Source organism: Eptesicus fuscus, chromosome 23 (assembly GCF_027574615.1).
Source record: "Eptesicus fuscus isolate TK198812 chromosome 23, DD_ASM_mEF_20220401, whole genome shotgun sequence".
NCBI lineage: Eukaryota > Metazoa > Chordata > Mammalia > Chiroptera > Vespertilionidae > Eptesicus > Eptesicus fuscus.
In genome coordinates, this window is record NC_072495.1 from 22851763 (window position 1) to 22858432 (window position 6670).

The following is a 6670-nucleotide window of genomic DNA, read 5'->3' on the forward strand; positions in this document are numbered from 1 at the left end:
CTTTCCCTGCTTGGAGAACGTTCTCGATGGACCCCTCCCACCATCTTGGGATGGCCAACCACAAGGGCAGAGGCGATTCCTCTGTTCCCAGAAGGAAACTGGCCCCTGATGGAGACACCGGAAGAGGTGAAAGAAAGGAAGAGGAGACGTGATCCATAAGGAGATTGGAGAGCAGAGCTGTGAGAGGTAGGGAGGAAAAGGGAACAAAAAAGAAACCCCGTAAAGAAGGAAATGAATGAATAAGAAGAATTCCTCAGGCCTTCATTTCTTAGCCTGAAGGTTATGCCCCAGCAGCCAGGATTGGGCTTTGGATCAAGTTTCCAATTCCAGTGCCTTGTCGGAGATCATTTCAAATGCGCTCACCCCGGGCAAGAAGGGCCCTTCCCGGTGGCGAGCAGGGATTTGAGGAAGGAGGAGGCGTCTTGTCTGATTAGCTGGGCCTTATCTGCAGAGCCCAGTGGACGGCCTAATGCGAGGAGCTGGCTGGCGAAGCACTGAACCGTCCCAGCTTCTCGCTGACAGAAGCAGAGCTGAGGTCCCGGCCGCTCCTTATCAAGTGACAGGAACACTTGGTGAAGCCACGGAAATTGGATTTGAGTGATTTCCATCCTCCTCTCTCCCCGCCCCCAACCCAGAGCATTCTGATCACCCAGTGAGTTAAAGGGACAGCTCCTGTCCAAGCCATGCCCAGAGATGAGGAGACAGAACCAGGCAGACCTGGGGCCTAGTCAGGGCCACTGTGTCCCTTAGGCCGGAAATGGGATCCAGTTCTTTAGGCTGCCTCAGTCTTTCCATTGAGTTGCCCTAGAATTTTTTTCGAGCAATCACTTTGTACCTAGGGACCCAAGGCGGTGAAATGTTTAGTTTATTGCCCTAAAAAATGATCTGGCAGGTAGAGGCATTATCTTTAACTAGAGGCCCAGTGCATGAATTCATGCATGGGTGGGATATGGCCGGCCCACCCAGATTGGGGCCCATCGGGGCCGGCTGGTGCGGCGGGGGGGGGGGGGGGTGCGGGGGGAAGAGCTGTGAGAGGTTGGCTGGTCAGCCCCACCCCCATCAGGTCAGTTGGCTGGCCACAGTGCACGTCATAGCAACTGTCATTCCAGTTGTTCTGGTCATTCCGATCGCTTGGCTTTTATATAGAGAGAGATGGAAATAAAACCAATTTGGCAATAATAATAATAATAATAATAATAATAGCTGTAACTTCATATCAGATGCTATGCTATTAATTTTTATTAAATTAATACAAACTCCCCCCCTCTACCATGAGGTAATTCCCATTATTGCCTCAGTTTGCACATGGGAAAACTGAGGCATAGTGAGGAGAAGTCACTGCTCAAGGCCACACAGCTAAGTGTGGTAGGTAAGTGGTAGGGTTTGGCTTGCACCCCAGGTATGTGGTGTTAAAGCCAGAGCTCTTGACCACCGGGCTCTCCTGCCTGCCCGGAGGGCTATGTGGGCAGAGCCAGGATTGAACCCATGACTCCTATGTGACCTTGGGGAAATCCCTTCATTTCTCTGGGACTATTTCCTCACCTGTACCATGGGGTAATAATAGAACCATCTGGAAGGAATAGTGAGGATTTTAACTCAGTTAGTGCATGGAAAGTGCTTGTATCACATCTGGTACATGGAAAACACTCAATCCGTGTTGACAGTAGTACTTATTATCATTGTCATTGTCATTGCAATTACAGCCTCAGGATCGGGAGAAGGTGGGAAGTTGGAAAGCCTGGGAAATACTCAGCATCTGTAAGGCAAAGCTGATTTAATCCGGGCCTGAGAATTCACAGCTCACTAAGTCTGACCTGTTGTTTCTGCTCTTAATGAAAATATGCTCAATATTGGAATTAATTACTATTTAAGTGGCCTTGTCATTAAGCATCGAGGGATCAATGGCACACAGTGGATTATCATCATGGAGTGAAATATCTCAATTGGGGGGTTGGGGGGGGGGCAGAATGAAAGCACCATCCTGAATCCAATTGGAAAATCCCTGTAACACTGGCTGCTGTTGTCGATCTAAGGAGGCTGTACATTGTGAGAGAGCTTTGGAGGCAGAAATGAAGATGGGAGGGAAAATGAGGAAGAATGCAACTTATTCTCAGTGCCTTGGACATTGCTGAATGGGTGGTTCTGTAACCAAGGAGTTAGGGAGATTTGATACGGTTAATGCCCCAATGCGATCACTTTTTGGAGCAGAAGAACTGCACTGGGAGTCAGGATGGCCCAGGTGTGGTGGCAGAGAGGGAGAGAAATAGGAGTTATCAGAGAGAGAGGCAGGGACGGGTCATCTTGTGCCTTTGAAGCCATGGCAAAGAGTTTGGGTTTTTTCTAAATGTAAGGGTATAGAGCAGAGCTGTGATTCATATGATTGTTTTAAAACTTACTCCGGCCACTGGTTAGAAAATAGAGGGAAGAAGGATGAAGTGGGAGACTAGTAAGAAACTTGCAGTCCTCTGGGTAGAAGTTTGCAGAGGCTCGACACAGGACTGGGGTAGCGGCAGCAGTGATGGAGAGAGCACCTAGATACTTGTGCAGGGTTGTGTTTTGAAGGTCAAGATGGCAAGAGATGCTGATGGATTTGGATGTGGAGAATAAGAGACAAAGGAGGCACCCAAAGATGCCTCCCCTGGATTAGAGCTTAAATAGCTAAATGGATGTCAGTACCTGTATCAGTCAGCTATTGCTGTGGTAATGCTGGATAACAGGTTGCCCCCATTCAGGGACTTAGAACTACAGTGGCATGAGTCTGTGGTTACTTACAGTCATGGGCTCCAATTAGAAATCTGTTTTAGACATACCATCGGGGTTTTATTACATGGCATCTTGTTATTTTATTTTTAATATATTTTTATTGCATAACCATATCATGTCGACATAATGTCAGGAATATTATTACAAAAGTTCTACAGTCCACATGGTTTACTGTGGAATCTGGGGGGAAGGAAAGTTGCTAAAATAATTAAGCTGTTCTGAATAAATGGACGCCTCCATGGCTTGAAGAATTTGTGGCGGAGTGATTCTAAAACCACTTGAAGAGATTTGTCCCAGCGACCCTACCACTCAGGGCATTGAGAGAGGGGAGTGCACTCCAATGTATCCCAGGCTTTAGCAATTTCAGTTTTCTGATTAGCTTTGTGCAGCTAGCAGAGCCTCTGTCAGGCAGATAACTTGTCATGCCAAACACAGGACAAGCCTGTCACTGGTCAAGAAGCCACTCAGTCAGAGAAAGTGGCTCGCCTCCCCCTAATCGATACCATCTATGCAGCTCTAAGAATGACAACCACCGCCAAGCCCGTGCCTGCTCCTGCTCCGCCATTACCGGTTTCAAGTAGCAGGCTCACTCAGCTTGCCAAGAAGCTAATAGACTCCAGGGCTGGCTGATTCTGAACAGGAGGACTGGGGTCTCTTCAAGGACAAGCTGAACACATAGAAGGGAAAACAGACAGTGGCTTCGACCCAGCATCCATGGCTGAGGGATGACACCAAGAGGGAAGCAAGCCAACAGGACGATGCCGTGAGCTTTGTTGGGCTAGTGCATCCCGACCCCTGTGGAGAAAGAATGACGAGGGATGCGCTTGAAGAAAACTGTGGCCATCCCAAATGGTGATTTGCAGTCTGGCCAGGAAGGAAGTAAATGGGACTCAACAAGAGACGTGAAGCAATTGCATTTAGGAGCAGACAGGGCTGACGGTGGCTGTCTAGAAGATGAAGGACTGTGCAAGGAAGGATGGCTTCTAACTCCACACAAGAGCACACTTGCACTTGGCTCGCACTCCTCAAGCCTCGATTTTCCCCATGCCTGGTCCTCCCTCTGTGGTGTCTGCTGGCTTGGTGAACAGTGCCACCATATGCATGCTTGAGCAAGACAAAACCTTGGAAGTCATGCATCACTCCTTACCCTCCCCCACTCCTCTTACCCTATCCCTCTCCAAGTCCTGCTAATTGTGCCTCCTAAATACTTTTCAAAGCAGCTCACTTTTCCACCAACCGCCTATTTATTAGCCACCATCGGTTATCACCTGCCCAACAGCAATAGTCTCCTCAGTGGTCTGGCTTCCAGCTTCTTCACCCTGTTACCATCAACATCTTTTCAACACAGAGATTTGCCAATGTCATCTCTCCCCACCTCCCACCCCCCGTTTTAAAACCCTCTGTGGCTCCCCATTGCTTTCAGAATAAAGACCAAAATTATGAATCTGATCCACTGTTCCCAGCATGGTCTGGGTCCCTGCCCACCTCTCACCTCTGCGCAAGCTGTTCCATCAGCCTGGAACATACTTCCCTCCAACTTTCACCAAGTTTACCCAGTTGTTCCTCAGATTCCAGCTCAAGCATCCATTGCACATACTGGTTGTCCTTTGCCCACTGCCTCTATTACCCTTGAGATCAGAAACTTAAACATATACTCAGAGAATCATAGTCCTTCAGAGCCCTTATCTCAGCTAGTAATTACATCTTCATTTTTCTGTGATTATCAGTTTATAAAATCAATCTCCCTGTGGATGCGTTTACTGATCACCCAGCCCGCTCCTGTCCTCTCTAGCCTTTCTCTACAGTGGTTGAGTTTCCAGCCTCCCTTGCAGCTAGGAAGGGCCACATGGCACTGTCTGGCCAGTGAGATGTAAGCAGAAGATGCTGATTGGAACTCTGGGAAAGATCCTCAAAAGAGGACAGATTTGACTTGGATGCCCTTGGTCTTTGTGCCTCTTCCCTTGATTCCTCTGTGGAATACAAAGCCAATGAGACTAGTGCAGTGGACATGTTTCAGCCATGAAGTCAAAGCCACACAAGGATGGCAGAGCAGAAAAAGAAGGAGCTGAGGGCCTTGCTGCCTCTATTGAGTGGCTGGGTCAGCCTCCAGCCTCTTACCGCCGCTGGGTTAGGGTTTCATGTGACTCACGGCAGCTGAGTTAACCAATACACTTCCATGGGCCTTATAGCTTATCCCATAAGATTCTAACTGAAACAAGTGCCATAAGATGTGCCTGTGTATATTTTTGCTCTGCACGCATCCCTAGCATGGGTCCTAGCATCTAGTATATGCTCAACCAACATCTATTGAACAAATAGATGGAGAAAGCTCCATCTTTGGAGTCCAATGGATCTGGGCTCCAGTTCCCATTCTGTTGCTAATGGCTGTATGCCCACTTAACCTCTCTGAGCCTCAGTTTCCTCAAGTGTAAAACCAGAATACTCACATGATTTTCAGGGGGTTATTCCGGGGGTCTAGGAAGTGATGGGTAGACCGTGCCAGACCCTGACTCAATAAATAGTAACTGTTGATATGATGCTAAGTGATTGGCTCTGTCACCTCCAACTGCCACTCTGAGCACTGACTGTGATGTACGAGGCTCTGCTGTAGGCACTTGGGGATGATGGTCTACAGAGTGGACTCTGCCCTCCAGGACGTGGCAGCTCAGTTGGTGAGAAAGGATTTGCATAAACGCATGGAGAACTCAGTGCCTCTCAATGAAAATGTGCTCATGGCCGACGGGGGCGGGGGGGGGGGTGGTGGCACAGGCCCTCCATGGGAGTGGAGAACAGGAAAAAATTAGTCACCCTGATCCAGTCGTCCATGGGAACAGCACAGGGACAGGAAGCCGGCTTCCCCTCCGCTCACTTAGCTAACAAGCACGTACTGGTGCTCCTACCACGGGGCTAAGTGCTAGCATAACGCAGGCGCCCTCCCCCAGACGTGCAGAAATGACTACGCGGAGATCCTTGCCTGCCTGAACAATGGGCTAAACGAGCAAATGTGCGAACAAATGAACTTCTGAAGAGAAACGAATGAGCTAGAAAATAAATGTCAGTGTTCCCCAGGGAATAACTGCTCTGGAAAATTACAGCGTCGGGGAAGATGGAGGGCCGGGCTGTAGGCTCCTGACCCTAATCAGAGGGGGGAATGTGGGTGGGAGAGAAGGCGGGCGAAGGTGAGCGTGGAGCCAGACTGAGAAGATAAGGCTGGTGGGGACATGAGAATAGTCTCATCAACCACCACCACCCCTCCTGCCCCCCCCCCCCCCCTCCCGCTTACAATTGGGGAAAGGTAACCACAGAGAGTTATTCCTTGATCATAAAGGTAGAAGAGAAAGGAAAGGGATTTTCCTCCATGCAGCCTTCCCTGATTACCCAACTCTCATGTGCTATGAGACCTCGGGCAGGTTGTTCATTCATTCAACAAATATTTATTGGGCACCAGCTCTGTGCCAGGCACAGGGGTTGAGTGCTGGGATTACGTGATGTACAAGACAGGCAGGCTGTCTTTGTGGCCCTTATATTCCAATGGGATAAATCAGGTAATACATATGTAACATGCAGCGATAGGAATAGAAGATGTAGCTGGGACTTTGAAGAACATACTTCAGAGGGAAGAAGAAGAAGGGCGTCTCATTAAGGTTTTAATTTGCATTTCCTTCGTGGCTAATGACATGGAGCATCCTTTCATAGGCTGCTTTGCCATCCATATAGCTGGTGGGGGGCACTGCCTGTTCCAATATGTCGCCCACTTTGGGAGGTTGCTTATTTTGATTCTATTGATTTTGAGGATTATTTATATATTTTGGATATGATTCCTTATCAGCTATGAGATTTTCAAATAGTTCCTCCCCATCTTGGCTTGTCTTTATTTTCTTAGCAGTGCCTTTCAAAGAGCAGAAGC